This window comes from Zonotrichia albicollis, chromosome 11 (genome assembly GCF_047830755.1).
Source record: "Zonotrichia albicollis isolate bZonAlb1 chromosome 11, bZonAlb1.hap1, whole genome shotgun sequence".
NCBI classification, from domain to species: Eukaryota; Metazoa; Chordata; class Aves; order Passeriformes; family Passerellidae; genus Zonotrichia; species Zonotrichia albicollis.
In genome coordinates this window covers 19824258-19850863 of record NC_133829.1, presented here as the reverse complement: position 1 = coordinate 19850863, position 26606 = coordinate 19824258, and the positions used below count along the sequence as shown (strand labels likewise).

At 39.2% G+C, this 26606-nt stretch overlaps 1 long non-coding RNA gene across 1 annotated transcript; it reads right to left on the bottom strand.

The window, feature by feature from the left end:
* Positions 1–283: 283 nt before the first annotated feature.
* On the bottom strand, positions 284–26606 carry LOC141730607 (uncharacterized). The gene is made up of 3 exons (XR_012582211.1): positions 26547–26606; positions 24295–24397; positions 284–458 (listed from the first exon to the last, which is right to left on the bottom strand). It is a non-coding gene; the product is annotated as an uncharacterized LOC141730607 (long non-coding RNA).

The window sequence follows — 26606 nt, the reverse complement described above, 5'->3', positions numbered from 1 at the left end:
CTTTGATGAGCAGCAGCCCTGAACTCTGCCGATATTTTGCTCAGTGCAGCTTCTGTGTGTCAGCCCATGGACCACTGGCTGCTTGCAAGGCAGTCACAGCAGCATTTTCAGGGTGATGCAGACACCCCAGCTACATCCAGAGAAGAGCAAGAAGTAGTGATGTCTCATGCAGTAAAATCAGAGCACAAAAGAAGCTGCTGCTGGTGGAAAGGCCTTACCTTGGCAGAGGAAGCAGCTCTGCAGGCTCCCCACAGCAGAGAGCACGGCAGCCTCGGGGTTCCTGCCAAAGCACAGCAGCCTCCTGCTCAGGCCTCAGTATTCTGGTGATTTCTGTTTCCATTACATTGGTTACTAATTCCTTAACTTTTTGGAAAAGAAGATGCTTAGGTCAAGCAGCCTTTTGACTGCTCGATCAGCTAGAGTACTGGGATTCCAAATCTGTGGTGCTTCTGTAAGTTCTGCAAAAGGATAATGCAAGAATGTCATGTTTGCAAATAGGCGTTTTAAGAAAATTCACAATGATTCTAGAGACAAACAAAGGAGTCTCAACAGCAGATGAAATGCCACTTCAGAGTAAAACATGGCCCATGGTACTTGAGCTAACAATGAGGACTGAGCAACCAGCACAAGTGCCATCAGGAGTGTGATGGTGCAACTCTTGTCCACCAAAAAAAAATGAAATGTTTGCTCCCATCACAGATAACCAAAGCTAATGTTAAAAAAACCCCTTGAGTTTCTTTGAAAATTCTTCATAAAGAGCACAGTGGTTATAACAAAGTATCCATAAATCTGTATACTCTTCCTGTTAATTAGAAAGGCTGTGTGTGGAGGGAGCTCACATACTTTAAACATTGCAAATTGGCAGACTATTTTGCTAGCCAGAGAATGAAAACTTAGCTTCAGGCAGAGATCCTGTCAGACCTTTCCTTCCAAAAACAGAATAAATGAGGGGGGCTGGATGGAACAGACAATTTAAACATTCAAATTCCCTGCACTCTCTATTTTATTGGCAAGTGGCTCTCCTCCCTTCTGTACTTTCTCTCATTTTCACATAGGGTTAAGGCCAGCAGATTCTTTATCTCATGGCATGTAAAATATTGCCAGTTCAGTTGACCAAGAAATTCATAAGAGTAAAGTAGTAGTACTACACCCAAGCCCAAGAAGGAGTCAAGTTCTGTCACTTCTGCAATCCATCAGTATCCCATAGTGGGCTTGTAAGAGCTTTACCCATTCCCAAATTCCACACCTTTTAGAAGACAACTTCTTTTAGATTTGGAGAAGATTACAGCTCATTTGAAAGATAAACATAGGTACATGTTAGAGGAAAGCCAATGTGATGCAGGAAAAATAAAAAGCAAATGCTTTTGAATAGTAACAAAGGACTTTAAAAATCAGAGGTCTCAGGTAATTTCCTTATTACAGTCTGCTGAAAATATCAATGTTTTAAATCCTCTACTAGGAGTTTTCTGGCTAGTTTCTAATACAGATTAGCATGCATTACTATAAAATGCCACTAACTACAGCTTTGAAACTCAATATCCATAAATTTATATATATATATACATCTGTAAGACAGGATAGGTCTACCTCCATAAAGTGAAACACACAGGTGTGACACTTGAAAAGGATTCGCCTTTATTTACCAGACAAAAATTACAGACACATCACATTTGCAGTTAGTGGCCCTGATTCCACTTTATGTGAAATATGTTGTCCCTTTGTTTGCTGCTGACAAGCGTAAAGAGCCGCTTTCACTGCAGATAATAATGGTTAATTTATCACACAGAGCAGTGGCTGACCTCTGTGCGTCCCTAGCCCTCCATCACCTTCACACCTGCTCAAGCTAATTGTTAGAGCCAAGTGTAAATGAAAATCAACTGGGCTAATAATGAATGGAGGCCATTACTGGCAGCAGCACATTGCTTTACAAAGGTTTATCAAGTTCCGATAGGAGCAGCCCCTTAGTCACAGCTCCCTGTTTTCTACACGACAACAAGGCAAATCCTTCAGGCCAGCAAAGAAAAGCAGCAGTAAGGCAAAACACCTATGTATGTTTGCCCCTGGTTTTATCAATCTTAGCCCAGCAAATAATATCCTGACACTGGAAAAGGCGAGCCAGAAATCCTGCTTCATAAAGCAATGGAAGTATTGTTTTAAATTCTGGAACTGAATAAAGTATTTATTCATTTCACATGGTACTGGTCTCTTAAGATTCATAGGGGCAAGTACAGCAACTAATGAACAGGCAAAAATCTGTTGGTGAATAGCAAGGAATTAGGTGAAAATCCAACCCATAAGTCACACTAGACACTTTCCCTGTAAAGAGCACATGACAATCCACCACTTCAAAAACTAAAGTCTCAAGGAACTTTACCTTGCTCAAAACAAAACATAGAACTTGCTATTTTTTTAGCAAGTCTGACATTTTCATCCATTTATCCATTTTCATCCACAATAAGGACAAAAATAATAAAGATATCACAAATACTGATTCTCACACAATTAAAAAATTGTAGAATTTAGGGGGTAGAAGGTTGTCTATAAAATCAAAACTGAGAATATAGAAGATATAAAGAGGTAAGAGCTACTAAATTCTCTTTAAGATCCAAACTCTATAACTGTTTTCTCATACAAAAAGAATTGCAAGGCCATCAGTGCATTTTATGTATCTCCTCCAAACCCCCCACCAAGAGAAAAAAAAGACAGCAGTTACATTCAGAATCACATGGCACATAAATAAACAGCTTGATAAAGATTAAAACAGAAACCAAAACCAAATAAAATTCCACTTCCAGCTTCTTATCCACGTTCAGATTGTTTTTCAAGCAAAATCTCAGGACCTACAGACAGTGAACACTGTGTAAACAAGCTTTAAACACATCTGAACTGGCTCCTGCTGCCTTCAGTGATTTACTAGTAGAAAAGCAAATACCTGTTTTTCTGTAAGACTCTCATTACTCCTCTGTACACATCACCACAATTTTGACTTCTGCTCATTTGAAAGGAACACAGTATGTATCAAAATTGTTGATAATCTGATGAAATAATTTTATTTACCCAGTGAAATAATTTTTATCAAAAGGAAATCCATACTCAGCCTCTCCACAGAGTATCATAAAAGCAGAACTTCTGATCAATTCCAAATATTTTTTTAATATAAAGTTAATGAAAATAATGAAAACATGCATAATGTCTACCATGTATACTGTATTAACAATCACCTAGATTCCTTCCAATTAATAAAATGAAGTGCTTTCTTGCATGAATTTACAGGACAGAATCCAACACCTCTACAAATAAATAAAGGAGCTGCAAACAATTATTGAATATCACATTGCTTGTGGCAGGGCAAAGGCTAAAAAAATGGAAATGAAAACTTTAAGGTGTGACACAAACTTGGGACAACAAAGTCAGTAACACTGCCGAAAGTTCATGCACACAATCTGGAAGAAACTGTATATGTACATATTTCACAGGTTCACAGAGCTATCCTGATTCTCCAGAATTATTTAGTAAATTTGCTTGACTTACATTTTTGGTCTCTGTTGTATTTTCTCTTGTTTTCCCATCCTGATCAATACAAAGCTAGCATAGAATTGTGCACTATGAGTGTGGTTCTCTATTGCACAGCAAGGCAAGGATAAGAGAGAAAATTCCTCTGGTGTAACCTGGACACAGCCAGAGCGTGTCCAGGCTGAACAGAGTTCCTGGGATCTCATACACTCAATAACCCCTCAAAGACAAGCAAAACAAAAGCCCAAACTGATGTTCCATTTTCCTTGAGGGGAAAATATTTTTCCATATGTGCCAGTCTTACGAAAAAACTGTAATTCATTTTGCCCTTCTCATGGTCAGACTTGTTTCATGGCACAGCATTGTACACTATCTAGTGCTGGTTTTCCACGGTGTAGGGTCCAAAATCTTATTGACATGAAGTGCCATACATTCACAGAGCTGCACCTTTTACCCCAGAACATGTGTGTGTATTTCTGAATAAGCACTGAGCTATCTTCAGTCTTTTCCAAGAGCAGTAATACACTAAAGAAATGTAAGCACATTTGGAACTGTTGCTGTTTGCCTCAGAAGTTTCTTTGCCATTTTGTATTAGCTACACATGGAAGAGACTTTCAGAGCCACCATATCTGTTCCCCATGTTATGACCAGAAAGAGGCAATTATATTTTATAAAAAAGTGATAACAATTGCTGGCCAAGCTACTCTAAGTATTTTCCATCAAATATCCATAGATATCCCATTCCTTTCCCACACATTGTCACAGCTGCACATGCTCTAACTGTAATATCTAACACATTTCTTATAATTCAGTTTGAACTTGGTAATCTTTGTTCAGTTTTAGCTGACAATTGAAAAAAAAACTGCTATAAAAATGTCGAAGTCAAAAAAAAATCTGTAGGAAGTTATCAACAAATTTCATGCCAAGCAAGCAGCGCCCCATCATCCCTGTGAACAGACCTAAGGATTTCCCCATATGGAAAAAATGCTCAATCAGGATGCAAAGCAGTCACTTGTGTACAATCAAAAGACACATTTCTTTCCAATATGCAGATCTCCAAACATTTTTCAGAGTAAGAACAGGTCTTTGTAAATGTAAATGTAAAGAGCATTTGAGCAGCTGTCTCATGATACACTTGATTCTCCTGGTTGAGCCTATTGAGAGGTAAAGCCACAGACTGCAATCAGTCTATAAGCACGGACTGCAAGGTGTGAACTTCAGCTCAGCAGTAATTGTTGTACTGTTGTACTGTAATTGTTGTACTGACTGACAGATGAAATGTTTGCCTCAGAAGTGGTGCGCTCCCTTCCCATCCCTCAAGGTACAGACACTGTTATCTGAAAGGCTGTTCTGGAGTGAAAAGTTCTCAAGGTCATCTCAGCACCTCCATCCCCCCTCGCCTCCTCCCCAGCTCAGTTCAAAAACAGTCTGAACACTCTCAGGTAGGGAATGCTCTCCTCAGCATCTCTCCCTCCTCTGCTCATGCTCTGGCACCAGTGCTGAGCATGGAGGAAATTCCAAGTTCATCCATGGAAGTCATTTGCAGACATTTTTCCAGGAAGACATCCAGACCAGATGAGGGTCTGTGAGTGGAGCCTCATGAACTCTTCTGCACGCGTGCCCAGGGCACTTCAAATACTACAGCAAGGATTCCAGCTGTCCATGAATTAAGAAAAGAAATTATATGTGCCAGAGTAAAGGAATCTGATAAAGCAAGTACTGTGCTCATGCTAGCAAACATTTTGTATTATACTCCAAGAGCAAGATCCTTCTGAATATATAACTGGATTGTATTTTTAACTTTTATGCCCATTAAAACTTCAAAGTATTTTATGAATAGAAAATTTATGCTACATATCCCATGAAGCTGTGCTAACCCTTTGGAGAACTAATCATCCCACTAAACAGAATTTTCCCTCTCAGTAATATTTAATACAGTAGAGAGGCTGATTTTGGTAGCAAAAATATGTTTTAGTTTCCTAAAAGGAAAAACCCTCAAAAAGTCCAGGCTTGAGCAACTGTTTTCTCACACAATCAAGTTTAAAAGACAGAGAATAAAGCTTAGAGCAAGGTTCTATTTAAATTGCCTCGCATACTCTCATATTAGTGAAAAAAATGTGTACTTGGAAGAGGGGGGAAAAAACAATCATCTAGATTATATAGTTCATGGAGAGCATGTGATTCATTAATGGTAGGGGTATTCAGTAAATCCAGTTAAGGAAGGCTGCCAAAACCAGTTGATGCAATCAAAATGCTGTCCCCATCTATTAGGCATACAACATTTAGGAAAATTTACAAGCAGCAACATTAACTACTGTTCCCAGCCTTTACAATTTGTACAATGAACTCAGTCTTCAACAGACAGAATAATTATGCTAATAGAAGAAAAACTTTCCCAAAAAAAGCCAGCCAAATCTAAGAGACCTGTCAATGCCAGTGTCATCAGTGGAGTGATAACTAGTAAAGAGCAGATATCAAAGGCTGTCTTTTTCTTCCCCTCCATGCTCTGTTCTGTTTGAGCCCATGGTGGTCACAGCTCCTTTAACAATATTTATAATGAAGGAACAACGTTGGAGATGTCAACCCTGATTATTCATAAAGGCTCCTCCTGCCCAGCTCTCCCCTTAGGCTAACTGTAAAAGTACCTGATTCCCAATTCTCAAACACAAAAGCGCACAGAGCTTGAAAGCTGAGCTGACTAATAAAGTTTGCATATCCCTAAGAACAAGAGCACACAATGAAGAAGAAAAGGAATGGCAAGATTAAACAAAAACAGTAAGCTTGGATGGGAAATAATAAAAATTTAAAGAGGCAAGAACTTAGATACCCCTCTACCCCCTCCCATACTCCTGTTCATTTACATTTCAGCATGTCCTAAGAAGCTTCTGTTTTATCTCCTGACTGCTGCATCAAGGTATAACATACACCACAAAACTTAAATCACAGTTTGGAGTTGGAATGATGAGAGGTTGTGAGCAATGTAACTTCTAGGTCATGGAACTTCAGCCCAGGAGGAATCTAGAACAAGGGATAAGACTGACCCAGCAAACAAATCTGGGTTACTGTTTCACATTAGACCTTTATTGTTTGTATGTAAAACACACATAAACATGGCAAATGTTTTCAAACAAACAGGCAACAGCATCCTTACCATAGCAGCAATGAGCTGGACTTGTCTGCTGTGGAACTTCAATGCATTTCTGAGCACTTGTCAAACAACAGTAGCTTGGGGCTAGGCTGTCAGAGATTTTTTTCTTATTCACACACCGGACTAAAAGAACACAAGGCCATCTTTGTGCCTCTGCTCTGCCTTGCTGACATTATGACTGACTGCTGGAAAGGGCAGGGGCCTCCTGCCCAGCACAGAAATAAAATCAGGGAAGGAGTCCATGCTACCCCAAGCAGGCAGCAAGCTGCAGAAAGAGAAGCCCCTTCACTGCTCCATTCTGGAGGCTGGCTGACACCACAGCATTGTCCCACATTCTGAGAGGCTGCCTGGTCAAAAGAGGCAGGGAGCTGTGGAGGCTGCCACCTCCTCCTGAGAAGTGTGAAGCTGTTGGACTCCACTCTAAGTTGCCCAAGGCAGGAAGTAATGACAAAACCACCATATCCCAAGAAAGCTGCAGGGGCATTTTGAGGTGGGAATAACATAAGTACAGAATCATCCACCAGAGAGTTTGAAGAGGATGCTGGGAAGAGCAGTCTAAGCTGGAGGAATGGGCATTATATCATCTCTGCCATGCCCCCTTCCTACTGGTTACTTCCATGGCAGAGTGGCTCAGGGCTGAACAGGCACAGGCTGCCCACATGCCCACGGAACTGCTGACAGTGCCGCAAGGAACAATAGCTGAGACCATATCTGAGTTCCTCCTCAGTGAGTGCAGTCAACCACACACCTCCTATCCATCTGCAACTGCTAATGAAAAGAGTATCTGTAAATAACTAATGGCAATAAAATTTACTTTAATTAATGTTTAATAAAAATTGAGTTTCTTTCACCTCGCTTTCAGCCTGGAACAGTAATGGAAGATGGGAGTGAACTGCATAAGCAGGATAACACTTTCAAACAACCTTGAAAACTCTCTATGAAGTGTGAATGAAAAGGAAGCAATGAAGCAGAAGGAAAGATACATTCAGCAGTAATATTTTAAAACAACTGTTACTGTACAAGTCCACTAGTAGTAATTTTTTTTAATCACACATGCACTACACAACCCTTTATAAAGCAGTGGCACGGGACTGGCAAAGCCAGTTAATCCTACAGGACACCCAAAATATCCCACAGAAGGCAACAAGGAAACAGCTGAATCATGGAATTTTTTCAGAGCATTTGAAAGCAGCACTCCCTCAGTAGGCAGGCTGTACTTATAGACCATCCTTAGCAATTATCTATGTACTGATGTGCCATCCCAGTGGGAGTGGCAAAATGTGTTAGAGAAGCAAGGTGTAAAGCACCTGAGCTTTACAAATATGAGAGATAACAGTGACAAATTAACCTGAGTTAAACTTGTAGCAACTGAAAACCCACAAATTTTTATTAAGAAATTCACATCATCCATAACAACTTTTGTAGACTATAATAGTCTCTCTAGAACGACTGGAATAGTCCTTCTCAACAGCAGCAACAAAGGATCTGCTCTCTTAGTACAACTGCAGACATTTTCCATTTTGTGAAAGAAACCTCCATGCTATGACAGGAAATGGGCCAGGCCTATCTCAGGTGATTTTGCCAACACACACACACATCCTTGTGCACCTTGTCTTGGAAGAATTAAAAATGTGTAAAATTTCAGACTGCCACAGCCTAGACTCAGTTTTCTCTTACCCTTACAGCTCAAGTTACGCCACCTTAGATGACAGGGAAGCCATAGTACTGTCTCTGGGACTCAGCAGTTTTGCCTTTGCACCAGCATTGTCCTGCTTGGTTTACTGTAAGTCCCACAGGGACAAGGACGATACCATGGGTGGTTTTTACCCACAGACAACATAGTCTCTATTAAGATATGCAAGGCAGCATTGCAAAAGGTCAAACAGAACCTTTCTCAGAAATGTGGTTCACTTTAATCATTGCTTGTAAACAGGTCAAGAAAAACTGGCTTTCATTCTACTAGCTTGGGAAGTTTTGTGCCTTTGAAATTTAACAGCTACTCAATCTCAGACTTTCAAATTCTGACTGTTGACTCCCCTGAATATAATGGAAGCTAAAAAAAGCATTTCATTTTCTACGAGCTACTTTTTCTATCACAAGCATGTTAACTTGATCTAAATGAGAGATGGCTCCAAGAACAACTTAAACATTGAGAAATCCATAAAGTTTAGAAACTGGTGAAGAATCTCAATTATACATGATCCAAATGAAACCCTTTCTGCTCAAGGATCAAAACTGTCCATTTAAAAGATCCCAACTCTATCATTCCACAAGTTTTTTCTGAATTACAAGTCTTCCATACTCGAGCTGCTGCAGGAGTTACAGACCTTTATCTAGCTAGACAAACAGCTGTGGCATTTCTCAGTGACTTGCAGGTGTTTACAGTGTCACTGTCCTCCTCTGCTGCATTTTATTCACATACCTTTGTCATCTGGAAACATAAAGAACACATTCACCTCAAGTGCCACCCTGATGACCTCAGTGTGATTCTGAAGGAACGTGCTCAGCCCAGTACATCTCACACCTCTAGCAAGAGGGCAGTGCATGAAGTGAGAGGAGATGAGGGACAGTACCTGACTCAGCTCAGTAGCCATAAGGCCATGGCCTTTTTATTAATTAGCACGATTTCTAAAATAATTGGCCCTCTTGACTATGCCACAGTGCATCAAATGAAGTTGAGCACTAAGAAAGTGGTACAGTAAACTCATTACTGTGTACTCATTCACTGTCAAATTGTTAAAAGAGGTCATTTAAAAGGTCAAGAGCGATACTACACTACATGAGAGCTTTAATCTGAACATATAAAAATTGGCAGCACCTAATTACAAAACCAGAATTAATAGGGAGATGGTTCAGAACAAGAAGATAAGCACAATACAGTCAGAGAGGAGTCATTAACCGAAACAGTCATATCTTGGAACAAACCAGCCCTACCTTTCTAGTCATTGTAGAGTACTGCTCATCAATTGTATAGTGTCCCTCACTAGCCATTCACTGAATTACTGCCTGGAGCTATTCACTATTTTAAACCTCTGCAGCCTAAGTAGAGATAAGGATGCTAAATCCCACTCTTTTGACATTGTGAAGCACTCTACTTTAGGGCAGTATGAACTCACAGGGCAGCGCTCCTGAGTCTTTAGGCTCCCTCCATACCTCACAACAGTCCTTGACAAAATCTCTGTCAGCAGCTTTTGGATTGCAAATAAGATTTTTAGGAAAATTGTGGTAGAAGTAAACACCTCATGCTTGCTCCAGTTTTTAAACATAAGAAATAAACCTTCCATCTATAAAACAAACTTGGAAATCTCTTGCCCTTTTACACCTTTCTACTGCTCTTTATGGGGAGTGTCCTTAGTAAGGCACCATCCAGAGAAAGCAGGAGCTGCCTTTGGTGAATAGGGGCCAGCTGCCTTTCCAGGTGGTTTGTGTTTGAATAGATGGCCATTCCTATTGAAAGCTTTTTCAGTGTTTGATTCACACCCATCCCAGCTGCCCGGTCTCCACTCTGACTTGAAGACAGGAAGAAGAATGCCTATTTGCTGAAAAAGCGTTTGCGGCTTACTAAAGGCACACACCTATAGCAGGAAACAAATTTAAAGTAACTCTCACAACAAGATAAACATTGCTCAGTCTCTCTTCTTGGTACACAGCCTTCTCCACAAAAACACCATGCCTTAGGAAAACAGGGAGTGGGGAGGGAAGGAAGAATCACATAAGCAAACTCTCACACACCACCACCTGAAAAAAACCTTTACTTTACCCTTCCTGCCCCAGCTGCCAGGAATTACTGCCTGCCATAAAACTCCCAGCAAAGCAGTGGCATCTTTGCAAGGCTGCCCATTAAGCATGTGATTAACCATCCCACCAGCCAAGCTGCACTCTGCATCTGACTACCTAGAACATTTAATCAAACTCCCACTAGGAGCCAAGTACAGGTCCAGAAACTCATGGCAAACTTCAGTGGGTAATTGAAGTCAATCTTAAAAAACATTAATTTCCCAGCCAGTCACTGTTGGTAAAATTAGCTTTATAGCATCTGCAGCCAAACATGCAGACATATGTGACTAAAGAAGCCAGATCTCCATTTCCTAAACCACACATTCAATTTAGATTTAATAAGGCAGTAATTGCACATTAAGTACTCATTGATTACCTAAAATACATTTATTAGGAAATAACAGCTACGTAACGCATCTCTTAGATACTCACATATCTATTACAAAACTGTTAAACAGCAATAAATGCTTATCTAAAAAATTAGCATTCGGCTAACATAAAATACACATCCTATTAAATCCAAGAGAAATACACATTGAAGACAATTAAAGCCCCTGTCTAGTTGCCTCAATTCTTCTGAGAAATGCTTTTCTCCCAATGTCTTAAGCTGCAGCATCAAACCCTTGAATAGCAAACTCCTTCTTAAAAAGATTCAAGAAATTTTCAAGAAGAAATCTCCAGCCTATCAAGAAATCCTTCTTAGACCTTCGTTTACTTGATGGGAGAACATTACCCTTCTCAGCTCTGACTCAGGGATACAGGGGAGGGCTCTTTCTAGCACACACCATCCCTCAGTGCAGACAGGCTCCCAGAAACTCGTTCCCATGGGGTGTCAGAATGGCAGCTTCAGATAGAAAAGGAACTTGTGTATTGCATCCTTATTTCTGTATCAGTGAGGAAGGCGCACAGCTCTGCTGAACAGGTACACACAATGAGGTAAGCGAGGGAGGTGACATTCAATGAAGCAAAGAACATTGCAGTCCCATGGGATCCATTGCACAGAGCTAAGAATAGCACTCAGCCACGTCTGACCTGGATCAAAGACTTCTGAGAAAGAGCTGACAGAGGTCTGGCAAAAGATGCCAAAACAAGCACCAAAAGGAAGAGGCTGTGAAAGTGGGGAGTGTGGCCCTAGGGACAAGGGCTCTACACAAACATGAGGCACTGAACAAATACACAGAAACTGGGAGCTGCATTCTGAACAGTTCCTTTAAGCCCAGAGAATTGCCTTTAGAGAGAAAAAAGCTTCTGGAACAAAATGAGGTACATTCTGTCCAGTGGGCACTCCCTGGAATCAGATCTGAAGCACCTATGTAGGGCAGCATAATGAAACTTTATTTCTGCTGCTCACAATTCATCAATTTTCTGGGTAAGTCCAAAACTCCTACAGATTCACTGGCCTCCTGCTGCAGCAATTAACTCACTTTTCCAACTAACTTATTAATTAATTTTAAAAAGCCCCTGCTATTGAGCAATGCATATACATCATTAACATCAGAGAACTCTTTTACTGCATTATTGTTTATTAAAACACAAACTCAGAAAAAGGAAATTGGAAAGAATGAAGGTTATAAAGCAAAAACACCCAGAGATGGGTCTGGAACATAGGCATACTCAGTCATGGAAATTCTGTTTGAAGCTTCACGGTCTGTTTTATTATGGATTCCATAGGCAGCTTCTAATTTAGTGCAGCTGTTAACACTCCTGCTACATCAAAAATTCCCTCTGCTGAACTTTTGTAGAGGTTTTTTTGTTAGACAAGAACCAGTCCTTTCCAATTTCACAGTTTCCTAATTATGGTATTGCAGTTCTCATTTGTACTGTAAACCTGATCAGATTTTTGAAAAATAGTAATTTACAAGTGTTGGTAGCACTGTTTTTCCCAGGTGCTGCATTTACCCAGTGATACATAAAAGGTGAGCAATAGCTGGTCAGTAACCAGCTTAGCAAATCATGTCTAAGAATATTGCTGTGAAATATGTATTACAGCACCTTTGGTAACAAACCACCTGTAAAAGCTTTGATCTTCAATTGCTATTCAAAGCCTCAATACTAATTTCTTTTAACTGCATACTTTAAGAAAATTAATATAAACAAATATCGCAATTACCAACAAATGAAGGGCAAAAATCTACAGGAAGGATTAACCCACTAATTGAACATTTAAAGCTTTAAATAGCAAATGAACTCTAAACGACTAATAAAAAGGCTGTCACTGTTAAAATATATCTGATGGGCAAGACAGATTTGTTTTTCTTCTTCCATGTTTACAACGGCCACCTTTCTTTCCAATCGCATCCACAGAGGTATTTCCCTTTAACATATTGAGTTTATTGCAGACAACACAATTCATACCTTTTCCCAGCAATAATGGTTCAGGGCCCCTCTGAAGCATTTATTCTGCAAAGTGACATATTGTGACACATACAATGATATTGGGGAAATACAGAAGTCTGACAGAAATATTTTACTCCCCATTTCCACTAATGAGAATAAAAACAATGAGAGACACCTATCAAAAATTTTGCAGTAAGCAATTTATTTGGTTGAAGCACAAGCAGTGCTTTTTCTTTCCTTACATCCCTTTCTCTTACTTTGCTTAGAGCAGGCTTTTCATTTTTTTCTTCATTTTGCTTTATATTGTCAACCAAGAACAGAGTTCCTGAGGAGACAAACAGGGGGTAAAGAAGACAAATCTGTCTCCTTTGTGTGAGAGCTGTAGGCCAGAGTTATCAACTCCTCTGCTATTCAAGATAGATTTGCATATCCAAGGCCACCCGAGGCAGAGAAGGCATTTGGAGTCTGATTTTTTTTTTCCACAAGAACACATCAGGGAGCTAAGAAAAATAAGGAAACTCCAAAAAAATACAAGTAACTGCTGAAAAAAAAAACCATCCAAACCCCGAGAAAACTTTGTGGAGGGAAAAAAACCTTTTGTTCAAGAAATTCATTTCTTGAAAAAAAAGACATTTTATACATAATTTGGAAATACTATTTTTAAAAAACCTTCACTGATAGAACTTGGCACATGAACTGCAAATTGGCATCCATGCTGCTTCTGTCTACATCTTAATACAACACAACTCCTCTGGATTCAGCAGTCAAGGAGGAAGGAGCAGCCAGTCTGCAAACAGGTCAGTCACTTTGCCAGCAGCCTCTTCCCAAACACACAGATAAAGCCCCTGCTGGGTACAGAGAGCATCAACTCCATCATCAATACCTGTTCTTTGGCAGTACTGCAGGAACGTCCCTGGCAAAGGGTGAGGCTCCAGTACAATCCATCCCTATTTGCAGTGCTTGTCTTCTCACAGGCACAACACTGGAATGAATAGATCTCGTGATAGCAATGCAGGGCCCGCAGAAATTACTTTGACAAGTGTTCTCAGGAAAATCACAATTAATACAAATACATTTCAGTTAAAGTCAACTTGATGTATGTTACATCCATACCAGGAATGTGCACGTAGCCTACAGGATGTTCTGGAGATGGTACACATTCAGTACTTCTATAAACCACAGCTGCCAGCTAACTGCCAGCTAAGCTCTGCTGCTGTCCCATTGTCACATGCACTTGCTTTGGCCCAAGCCTGAGCTCCTGTGCACTTCATTTTCCTGCACTTCCCCCCCAAATCCATTTTCAGTGCAAAAAGGCTGCCATCGATAATGGCATAGGAGTACTCTGCAGATCAAGGTGCTACAACCCTGAGAAAAGACAGCTAAATCCCATTCCTCAATAGACAGCCCAAAGACCCTAAAATCCCCATTCTTGTCTACTACCCACACTGAACTGCTGTTAAAAAATCATCTTGACTTCCACAGAAAATGATGTGTAACTTGTTCTTGATATAATGAATATTATAAACAACTGTCTTAGCTAAATCTGAAACACTACCCAACTGCCCAAACCCAATCTCTGTGTGTGTGTATATATGTATATATATATAGCTAGACCATGCTACAGAACAGTTCTTAGCAAAAAGCAGTACACAAAGACATTTGCTTCAGCAATTTAAAATCAATGTTCTGAGTCTAAAGCTTTTAACCTGTGATTTGTTTGGTTAAAAAAGAATAGTTATGGATGTAGCATTTTCATGAACATTTATCAGTAGCATGAGAAATTAAACACTTCCTAGAAACCATTAGATCCATTCGTGTCCGTATTGCACATTAGAGAATTCTTATTACATTAATTATTTATTAATTTATTTACGCATATTTTCCAAAGAAAGTGAGGAATGTACGTTTGCTGAAGTAGAATCTGAATTTCATTTCTATGAATTTATCAAATACAAAAATAGAGATTATTTTAGTGCAAAACAGTATGTGGTTGGGGAACAAGGCAAAACAGACAAAAGTCAGAACAGCAGAGTCATGTGAGTCAATCTCCAAACCAGCTGACTTTTTTTTTGGAGCTTTTGTGTGTGTGGTTGCCTTAAACCAAGTAGTTTTGTTTCTTTTTATGTGTATTTTGAATTATGGGCTTTTATACAGTAGTAGGACACACTTTTCAAGTGTTTCTCTATAACAGAATTTCTGAAGGAGTGCATTAAAACTATCACCTGCACAAAATTTAGCAGCACCCCCAAAGCCCCTCAACATCACTGATCCACATGGTGCTGAAGTTGAAGAAAGCCACCACCAAATACTCAGAGATGCATTAAAATACAGGTCACAGGTACTCATAGCCTGGCATGTGATTTCTGTGCTTTCCTATATGCTGAAAAATATTAGCAAAATGTCAATGGCAACTTAAGAGGAGAGTTTTGCAGTGTGAGACACTGGCTGGGAGCAAGTAAAACATCAGAACTCCCCGTCAGACCTTTCCACTTGCCTGTTGCCACAAAGAGTTAAAGGCTGGTAGATGCAAAAGGATGAGAAACTGCAGCAGAACAGGGCAGAAACTTGGATCAGCTCAAGCTTTTCCTCACCTATTTATACACCACCACATTTCTTCTCATAATGGCTTTTCTCACATGGCACATTAACTATTAATGTAGCACAAAAACGAACCTGTTCTCTCTTAGAAGCTTCCCAGAATTGGTGTGACTGCAGTGAGATTCCTCCCTCGGTGCCCGGACTGGATTCTTCTAATCAATTTCCTCTCTTCAGGATAGCAGCTGCTACAAGTGAAGAATATGGCCTGTAGCTCCTACAACTAATTGGAGGGCAAGGCAGAAATGAAAATCTGATGGCACTACTTTGCAATCCCACAGTCCATCAAGAGAAGCAAAACTAAAATTCATATCATTATCATAACTGGTTTTTAAACCTATGAAATTACTTCAAAGTGAGGAAAGGTCTAAGTTCTTTTCTTACTCCATCTGTTTCATAAGCATTATGACTTTCCACGTATTAAAAGAATCATTTTCAATGGCAGAAAAAAATTATTCAGCAGGGAATCTTGGACAAGAATATGCAAGTCACACATCAGGCTATTCTGCAGGAGTGGATAAGCAAAGAGCACATATATATAAAACACTTACTCCATGAATACTTAGCATCCTTTCAGGATAAAGAATACATCATAGTGCCAGATGGCAAAATTGTGCAAGTGCCACAAGCCACACCCTTGGAAGTACAACGTCCAAACCAGACAATATTTAAGGACAATTTGGATCAGTTCCAAGTAACTCAATACTTCCCTAAAACAAACCAGTCCATAGGTGTCACAGTCTAGTTCATGAAACTAGAACTGTAGTTTCTTAATCATTTAAGGTCCTGTTGAAAAAGTTGCTAGAAAGATCCACTAAAAAGATCACAGATAATATCCAAGTCTCATGACAACTCCCTTAAAGGCTGATCTCAGTAATCAGTTCTTTACTCTGTTTTCAATACTCCAGAGATTTCTTTTGCCAGGGTTGGCAAAGAATCTTTATACCTTTTAAATTTCAGTTCCTAAACTAAATACACTAAATATCATCCTTCTCAATAGAAGCAAGGGAAGTAATTGGCTGTTGCACAGTAATGGACATTTTTTCAGCTAATGTAAATCAATATGCTCAGTATACAGATGCTCACAAGATTTACATCTGTCCTGCATTAGATATAATAATTCATTTGCCATAATATTCCCTTTTTTGGCAGGTGTTCTTCAAAATATCATCTCACATAGGTCTGTGAGCAAGAAGTTGGACAGAAAACTGACAAACAGTTGGAGGTTCTACAATTGAGTCCAATACATTTTGTTTGAGAACAGTGAGGTGATAGCATTTTAATTTCCATATGACCCTTTAGCTTATAGAAACGCAGGAACTTCATTTATTTTTAATTCACTTTAGAATATAATAAAAAGTATTCTTTTTGAGCCAATACAAATACAAAGTCTCCCTATTTCTTCCCATCTCAAATAATTTTTATTAGCATTTGCTCAACAGCAGCTAAATGTAGAATTGGGAGAGCTTGAGGAGAATTTGAAGATATAAGTAAAATTAAAGTCCTTCAGTTGTAATGTTACTTCAAATATTCAAATGTTCAAAGACAGTAACATAGCACCAGAAAATTAACTATCTTAAAATTCATGTCTTTTCTAAGCTCAAATGGATTAGCAGCAGATTTGAGGTAATTAATTATAATTACAAGTTTCCTAGGGAAACATGGTATAATAGACTCATTAAGTGAAATGTTACATTTGTTCTGTGTTTGATTCTCAGATTATTTTAACACAGTGCAACATTAGTTAAAGTTTTTTGGGCCAGACACATTCACTTATGCTGAACAGTTGCTCCCTCAATGAATAGCCCCAACTGACTTCAAAGAAAACCCACTTGGGCCCTTAATTAGACATTTTCAGCCTACGAAGGTAAAATTTATTCCTTCTCGGTCAAATTCTGTGGTGTCTATTGAATGTGAGTCAGTGGGAGCTTTTCTCTGGGAAGGACCATTGAATCTGCCTCACAGTTACTTCTGATACTCTCTTCACTCCTGACAAAAGATTTACACCTAACCAAATATCTCACTAAATAGCACCTGCGCAGTTTTGAAGTAGTCTCAAAAATGGGACCAATTAGGTTTTTAATTTTTCAATTATCTTCTGTTTGAGGCTATGGCTAAGCTGAGGAGTGTTTTACATCTGCCTCTCGTTATGAAGACATAAATGCCACTGAACTCCTCATGAACTGAACACACACAAAACTCACTGCAGTCATTACTACATCCAATACATAGAGAATCCACACAGCTATTAATAAAAGTCCTCATACAAGCCACAGCTCTCAGTCTAGACAACGCCAGGAACACCAAAGATGCCTCTTGATGCATGCAAAAGATCCCCTCTTTGATGCCCTTGTACCATTGTCCTCAGTTTGAAAGTCAAGGGAAACTGATGATGCACTTGCCAAAGAAAGTAGCTGCAAAAATGAAGAAGTGGCTAATTAAAACAGAAAGGACTATTTATTTTATGGTCTTCTGTGCTCTCGGGAAGTTCTGACGCACAGAAGACAAATTAAACAACGATTCATTTTGTGTCTGAGCTTTGAGAACCATGCCCAGTAAGATTACAGATAGGACAGTGATAGGTCCAGCAGGGATTTCTACCAATTAAGCTTCCACACTCTGGGTGGGTTGAGGTGTTTTGTGAGCCATGAGTTATTTTTGCACATTTCATGGGTTGCAGTGGATAGGCACAAAAAGGCTACATTAGGAGCAGTGTTACAGGCTTTGCTCAGAGCTATCGTGTGTTCCTGCAAGTCCAGACCTCTAAGAGGATTTCAGTGAGAGAACTGAGAATGCTTAGTTCTCTAATACTATCAAAAGGTTGATAGGTGTGCTTTTACTTACCCAACCTTCACATTTCTGCAATCAAGAGGGGGAAAAAGAGAAGATTACAAGGTTTAATTGAGAACAGATACAGCTAGATGATGGCAGGTTTTGTTGCACTGAATATTTATGTTTTCCCCTATATGCCACCTAGCATCCCAAGAAACTGTAACTCACAGTCTGTTTGTAGCTTTCACATTATCACTTTATTTTTTTTAAATAAAGGCACAGATGATGTCTGTTCTACATAGAAATAACTGTAGTATTTTAGGTATTTCTATCATATGTTTTAGGAAACATCAATTCAAAAAAAAAAATAAAATGAAATGAACAGATTTTGGGTGTGTCTCACAGTAATACGAATACCCTATTTTGTAGAGTAAAAATTCACACACAGAGTTACACACACACAGAGGATTCAATAAAGGCAGTTTTCCTTTGATAGCTCTACAAGCCCATCAGACCACAGCAAAAGTATCAGTGTATGTATCCACAGACAGTGTGATGTATATCATACAAGTGTGGCACATATCTTGAATATTGCATCTTATCTTTGGAGGACTACAATCATAAGGCAATTCTTGTATTATACCTTTGTTTTCCTTGTACAGAGCAAAGACCTGTGTTTGGCACAGCAAACATTTTGACTTAGGTTTTAAGCATATTTTGAAGATCAGATGCTTTAGAGAAAAGGTAAAATTCATGCTACTGTAAAAGCACATAATCTGGTGTTGCAGGCAAGGCTGGCACACAGTGCCAAAATGGGAAAGACTAATGAAAGAAAAAAGCAAAGCCACTTTGATGCAAAACTTATGCAAGATGGAATCTATGAAGAGACCAGTGGAAGTAAAATTTACTGAAGATCATGGGACAGATTAAGACAGTTGCTTTGATTTCAAATGTCTGTGAGGAAATCAAGTGTGGAAACAGGGATTTGAAAGTAAAAAGAAAGAATGGATAAATCCACCCTGCCTGACACAAGCACATTTTTAAAAATCACAAAATACCATTTCAAAACAAATGAAAGAATTTATTATTAAAACCTTGATTTTAACCATTCGTGCAAATTGCTCAGTCATAATTTCTCCTTGTCAGGAAGGCATTCAAATGAGAAACAGAAAAAAATTTAACAGAATATGTCTAAAATTCCCATTTTCCTCAAAATTTTCTACCTGTATTTTACCCTTTTGTTAATGCTAACTGAAATCTTAAGAAGCCTCAAGAATGATTTTCTGGTAAAAATAAGCCAGAACTACTAATTTCTCTTTTATCACATACCTCGTACACAGGTTATAGAAACATAGGCACTCCTCATTTCGCTGTCCTAAGGCCAGAAGAGGAACCTGCACATCTGTTGGGATTCACGTTTGGCCTCCTGCCTGAAGGAAAAACCTCCTTCGGTCAGTCTCAGCATAGAGCTGTTTTACTAAGCTGATACATAAAACCAGGCTTTCCTCCAGTTAAACAACAATAATTTGTTTTAGTTTGATAGGTCTTTCTAAATAATGGTGTGATCAGTAAACATCTGGCTTCTTCCTAACAGATTAAGCCTCCAATGAGGAAAGCGTGTTTATAATTCTAATTTGAAACATAGCACATTAATATGCTGATTCTCATAATGTTTGCCTTAACCTGTTTGGAGAAATTATGACTACAAATATCTTGTACACAACACCTCTAAACTACCAGCTTGTACAAACAACACGAGAGCGGCTGCAGTCTCATACAGATGATTAGAACCACTTCAGAGGCAATCATGATTAGCGCTTTGGCTTGAAGCCATATTTCACACATAAACAAAGCATCTGTTTCTGAGTTCCTGTCCCAGGCTAATAGACCCACCTCCACTATTACTAATAAGCTGATTCAAGAGAGCCAGATGGCCTAGCTGAAACAGCCCCAGCTTCTTCCTGAGCAAGGCAAACCAGAGCCACGGAGGCAGAGCTGGCTCCAAACCGTATTTCCTTGGGCTCTAGGAGCCAGTAAAACAGGGCACAAACTGGCTCCACTAAAAAAGAATACAAATGCTGGTACCATCCATTATTTAGAATTGGTGGGAGGCCAACATCTGCCCCTCCAGAAGATCCTTTCATGTAGGTGCAATGAAGGAAGATGAAAAGTACAGCACACTTCTGCAGGAGTGGGTGCAGTGCAGCGCTCACTGTCCCCGTCCCTTGCGGGGCTTTTCTGCAGAGTTTGCAAATCCCTGCCTGCAGCCAGGCACTCCTGCTCAGCTGTCTTTGCTACACATTGTGTGTACTTGACAATTGGGTGGTTTTACATATTTAATAAAAGTGTCATATTTAATTAGTAGATCTGGCCTGTAAAAAGGATCTTGTGCTCCTCAGCAGCAACAGAAAGTGTTGAGAATCAAACGCAGCAGCACTTGGCTCGTCCAGGTCTAAGATCTCTTTTTTTAACCTGTGATCCAAGTTCTCATTTAGCTAGTTCAGTTTCTAAGTAGATTACAGTCAAGATGCTCCACAAGCCAAGGAGTTGCTGCTGCAGGGAAACCTGTAATTGACCTAGCATAGGAAGACTCCTTATATTTTATTTCAAAGGAAACAGACAGGCAAGAGTCAGTGACAGGGAGAGATGGCCATTTAGGTCACCTGCCCCAGCAAAGCACATGTATAAAGAGAACTCAATTTCCCCCCTTCCACTGTGATGCACAGAGTGCTTTATTCTACTGTGCTGACAACTGAATTTCAGCAGTGTGTGTCTGCATGAAGTATCAAAGACAATTCACTACACCAGGAGCAAATGAACTTCACTCTAAGAGCAGCAGCAGGTCACATCACCCCTGCAAAAGTAAGGAAGTTTTGCAGAGATAAAGTCCTTTCAGAACAGCACGGCCACAGTGAGCATCCTTCTTGTGTGCTACTATCCTGAAGCTACAGACAAAAAAATCCTTTACTTCTGTCTCACGGGGATAGCAGCAGAGTTGCAAAGATATAAACCTCCCCAAACGCAGCTCTCCTCCCCCTCCCCTCACCATCAGAGACAGAAAAATGAACCACTCTGAGAGAGGAAAAAACCCTCATGGAAATGTGCTGAAACAATTGAGGCCTGTCACTCCTCTTCATTAAAGGCAGGTTCCATGGTAGTTACTGAAGCTCTGTGGGATCTCTTGGGATAAAAGCCAGAATAAAAAATGTGTAAAGTATTGTTCTTCATGTCTTTTTGCCATACTGCCAGTCTTGTGAGCTATGAACACACTTGATTGAAAGGAAAGCCCTGAAGAAGTCACATTTCAGTGCCCAGGTCAGGTGTGACCCCCACTCTGTGTCTCTGTCCACACCAGCAGCTGAGAACAGCCTGATTTTCCTCAAGAGCCCAAAGGATTTCGTCAAAGGTGCATAACCACAATTGTCCTCCTACTGCAAGGATTTCAGCTGGTTTTCCTTGAAGTGATTAACACAGTGCAGGTAAGCAGGAGTATGAGATTTGAATATAAAAAATCTCTTTCTGCATATCTAGAAATGTAAGAATGCACTGCCTTATGCATATGGAAAGAATGTGTGTTCCAGGTTTTCTCTCTTCATAGTTTGAATTGCACAACACCAGTCATTTTGTAGGGGTAAAAAGAGATGGTTTTGTTTTTTGGTTTTTTCTCACTGAGAGGTAAAAAGAAGGCGCTAAGTAGAAAAAAGAGAGGAAAAGTGATCAGAAGCAAAACTAAACCCCTGGTTCCAAGAGGAAAAGCAGGTACAAGGTTCTTACAAGCTTCATATCCATCACTAACAACATGCACAGCAGTGATATCAAGCACTGTCTGCACCAGGCATTACTGAGACCAGCATTCTCTTACATTCTCTGTACCAAATGAAGTTATTTAGAATAAATATTTGGGATTCATTCTACCCTCTGAGAAAGCTGGTTTATTGGGAATGAAGTCTTTATCCAGCAAAACATCATGTGCCCAGAGCAGCCCGTTCCAAGGGACACTAATGGAATTACCAAAGTTTTTAGAGAAATTCAACCTCAGTCTTCTACTTACAGGGGAAAAAAAGCCCTTTGTAATTTTGACAGACTATGACATTCTCTGAATCACAGCTGGACAATTTCACTCTGACAAAGAGGCTTTCCTCCTCTGCCACAGCACCCTGCTCTACCAAAGAGAATTTCCCCATGGTGCCACTCAGTCTTTGCTTCCTCTAACACTGCTCATGAGATATTATCAATTTTATCACAGCATAGGGATTTTCAATCGAATGAAAAATCTCCATGTGTTGCCATTTTTCAGAGAAGCCTTCAGATGCTATTTCCACTATTAATCTATTTGAGGAAGAGCACACCAGACATATCCTGAAACAGTATGAAACATACACTATTACTCCTTTTAAGCTGAAGACTTTGAGATCTCTTTGCTTATTACTCCCCACCAAATGGTAATGCACAATTTATTTAATGCCTACTCTGTGTGTGCTGAATTAGTTCGCAACGCTGCTGAGTGTCCCTTGTGAGCATGTGCTCCATTTGCACATGTCAAGCATCCTGGTCTATTTAGTCCTATCCCAACTGCTTAATGTCTGAAACAGAAGCATCCACTACATTCTGCTTGATCTAAACAGATAATTTAATACCCTTGGACAAAAGGGACCTGGTGTTTTGGTAAGCTCCCATGGGTCTAACTATCACAAAGAAGAGATTGTTGAATACACACACACACACAAAAAAAAGAGATAGGAGGCAGGCAGTCTGATCTTTATGACCCACTGATTATTCCATCAGTAAGCAGCAGCATAAATCTAACTCCTGACCTAACAAAATACTATTTTACTTCCCTTTACTCTATATTTTATCTTTTATAGCCAATAAAACATTAAACATTACAAAAGGTTATGTTCTCACCAATATTTTCACTAAATGACAATAAATTCCTAGTTGAGCCAAGCAGATGTTTCAGCAGCAGCTATCCTGACTTTGCTGGACACTCTTCCTGCAATTACCTCTGAATACACTGTTCCCACTAATTCTGAGAAAGCCCATCTGGAAAATCTGACACTGAATTTGAATCAGTGTAATGACCCTCTTAATGATTTAATGGCAAATCTATACACTAATACAAAGTTGAGCTCTTTCCCCATGATCTGGCTAGTATTTACCACAGAAAGGAAAATTCCTTCCTTAACCTTGCCTTTTTGAACATTCTCAAATACTCAAATCAGTGTCAGCCTTCTTAACTGATCTCCCTGAGCTTTAGATCAAGGCTCTAGGCTTGTTCTCATTTTTCACTCCATGAGTTAAGAGGAGAAAATTAAAAGAATTGTAGATTAAAAAAAGGAAAAAGGAAAAAGAAGAGAGATGAAGGTAGTTCAGAAGGATCAGGAAGGGAGGAGACTACACCTTTAATCTGCTCTCAAAGCAAAGCATACCATTTGCATGGACTATATGTGTACCACATAGATTGCAGAACAGATCTGAAAAACGAGACACATTTCATGGTCCATTGATTTGGGAGAGAACAGCAGAGCATGCAGTCATTGTCATTTCAAAACAGATACAGAAGAAGCCCCACCCAGAACCATCAGTGACAGAAGATTGGCCAAAGAGTGTTGGAATAACAGACAGGACAGTTCCCCTATCACAACACAAGACTTGCCCAAATGTTTCAGCATAACAGATTCACTCATACACCAGCTGCTCCATTTATTCCACAAAACATTTTATATTGAGCTGTGCAGTCTCATCTGAGCTGCCTTGTCCCAGGTTTTCAGGTTCACTCTTGCCCTGGTGCAAGGTAAGACCCAGGCCTGCAGCTTGGACAACTGTGAGAGTACTTGTCCACCTGGGGAAATAACTCAGATACACAGGCTATGAAAATTGGGTCAAAGCTTCAAAACACATTTCCCAGGCAGCATTCGAGCTGAAACATAATCATTAATGTTAATCACTCCTGAAGAACTGAACTTGGGAACTGAAAACACTTAATGAAAACAGCTCATCAACTGGTGTAATAGGTTTGCTGTATCAGGAATTACTAAAAAAACATAGGGGTTTTTTTGGGGTTTTTTTTTTTTGGTTATTTTTTTAGTTTAAAAAGAAGAAAATAATCTCTGATTGACAAGGAAAACAGAAACTGAGATAAACGAAATTACCTGGATAATGTCATACAATAGATGAGGAGAAACAAGGGAGCTGCAATCAGATAATTCTGTCCCACAGAGTGCTGATTTCTTCTCTTCTATCAGTGAGTCCAAACTGCTGCCAGAGTAATTAAACAGAGAACAGTACACCTTGGTAATACTCTTTCAGAGCATGTGCTCATGCCTACACATGAAAAATGTAGCAAATTTAAACTAGCACCTTATTGGGGGAGAAAAGGACAGATATAAAACACATAAACTACTGTATCAAGAGCATTTTCACAAGACATTCATGTCTATTTATAATTGGTGGCAACCTCTTCCAGTTATGATTTTTACTAAAACAATGAGATTTTCTGATGACATAAGAATCTGCAATGACAAAGATAAAACTGGGATGAACAAGCCAGGATGTCTGCAAGCCCAGCACCTGCCCTGCTCAGGAGAAACCAGACATCACACCCAGCGCTCCTTCCCATCGCAGCCATTTCCTCCCATAAACTGCACACCACATTCTCTTCTTTTCCTTCTAATATTTAATCAGAGGAGATCAATCTGTGTATATACTCAACTTCCTGTCCTTCTAAAATACAGCTCTCACACACAAAGCATAGAGAGGCAGTTCTGTGGCTTATTCACCCAACATCAGGGTGTTTTCTAAGATATGACCTCCACTGATCCAAAATACCTGCCACACAATTGCTTGAAACAAAAGAAAAGCAGATTGCAAATTTATTTCCTGTGTTCTGTTCTACTAAGTCAGAGCTCCACTCACAACACACAGTCTGAATTTTTGTTAGTTCACCACTTACCCTAATGGAGTTCATTATTTTCAGCCTTGTGGCTCCTACTCAGTTCTAATTCCTTGTTTTAAAACACTGCATTAGCATTATCACCAATTACAGATACAGCAGGTTATTTCTGAAATAACTGCACTTCTGATTTCTCTCCACAATCCTGTCTCCATGTCTATGGCAAGAAATGGTGGAGGGAGAAATAACTGAAGAAGTCACATCTCATTTTATTAGGTTTTTTAAAAAAATTCTTCTACATGGCATCCTCAGACTAATGCAGCTCATGTCCAGGCAAATTTTGAACTGGCAGCATATCTAAGTCTGTTTTCTCAAAGTAAAACAAAATAGACCAAGGCAGAAGAGGAACAGAAAAAAGAAGAAAATTGTCCTATCTACCCACATCAAACATGTGGCATGTGAGAATTGAAAGCAACCAGAATATAAAAAGCAGTTTCTTTAGTAAAGAAACTGATTTTTATAGTAAGTAAAAGAAAGTAAGATTTCTCTAGTAAAAAAATCTAAAACCCACCCAAACCCCAAACCAGGACAAACAAACTGCAGTATTCCAGGTGTGACTATAGCTGACATCAGACTCTTTTTGCCTTGATTTACCCTAAGGATTTACTAAATAAGAGACTTTTATACAAAGTGTTTAAGACCGAGCTATTAAAACCTTGCCATATTGAGTGCATTTGCATTATCCCAAGTTCCAAGAGACCAGGAAATTGCAGCCCTCCTGTAATTCATCATTTGCAATAGTGACTACAAGGCAGTCACAGTGCAGAACCACTACAGAGGACAGGGAGAACCTTCCTACACTCAGGAAGAAAATTAAGAACTAAGAGCTCCCAGTAAAGCCTAAAACACACATGAAGAGATCCTAACACCTATTTTTTTTTTGAGTGTGGAGGAAAAAACTGGACTGGGAAAGAATTGAAATCCCCTGTTATTAATGTATTTGTTGTACAATGCCAACTGTTGCTTTACTGATGTATTTAAGCCCATCATTGTTCATATATTTGTAATAAGTTAATAGCCATTCCTTCTCACAATCAAACTACAATTTACTATATATATTCACAGAAAGCCTATAAATTAATAGTAATTTAGTATTTTTTTTACAAAATGTTAACAAAAATATTTTCCCAGAATACTTATCCATCTTTATTGCTTCATAGATCTAAAATAATTTAGCATTGGTTTTAAAAAAATTCTATTAAAGCAACCTTAAATAAAACTTTCTCTTTCATAGAATGTAATCACAAACTATTTGATAAGTGTAACATTTAATAAGATGCCTATTTTGAATCTGGTAATTCATCCTGATTTTTGTACAGAAGTGATAAAATAGATTTCAATGAGTATTCAATAATAATATTAAAAGCTGATTTTCAGCTAAGTTCTGTGTATGCTTAGAAATAGACTTCACAAGTCTTACATTTTATTTTTACCTTACAAGTAAAACATAACCTGGAAATAAATCAGTATGAACCAGCCAGATAAGGACACTCAGCAGAGGAGAGTGCTGGC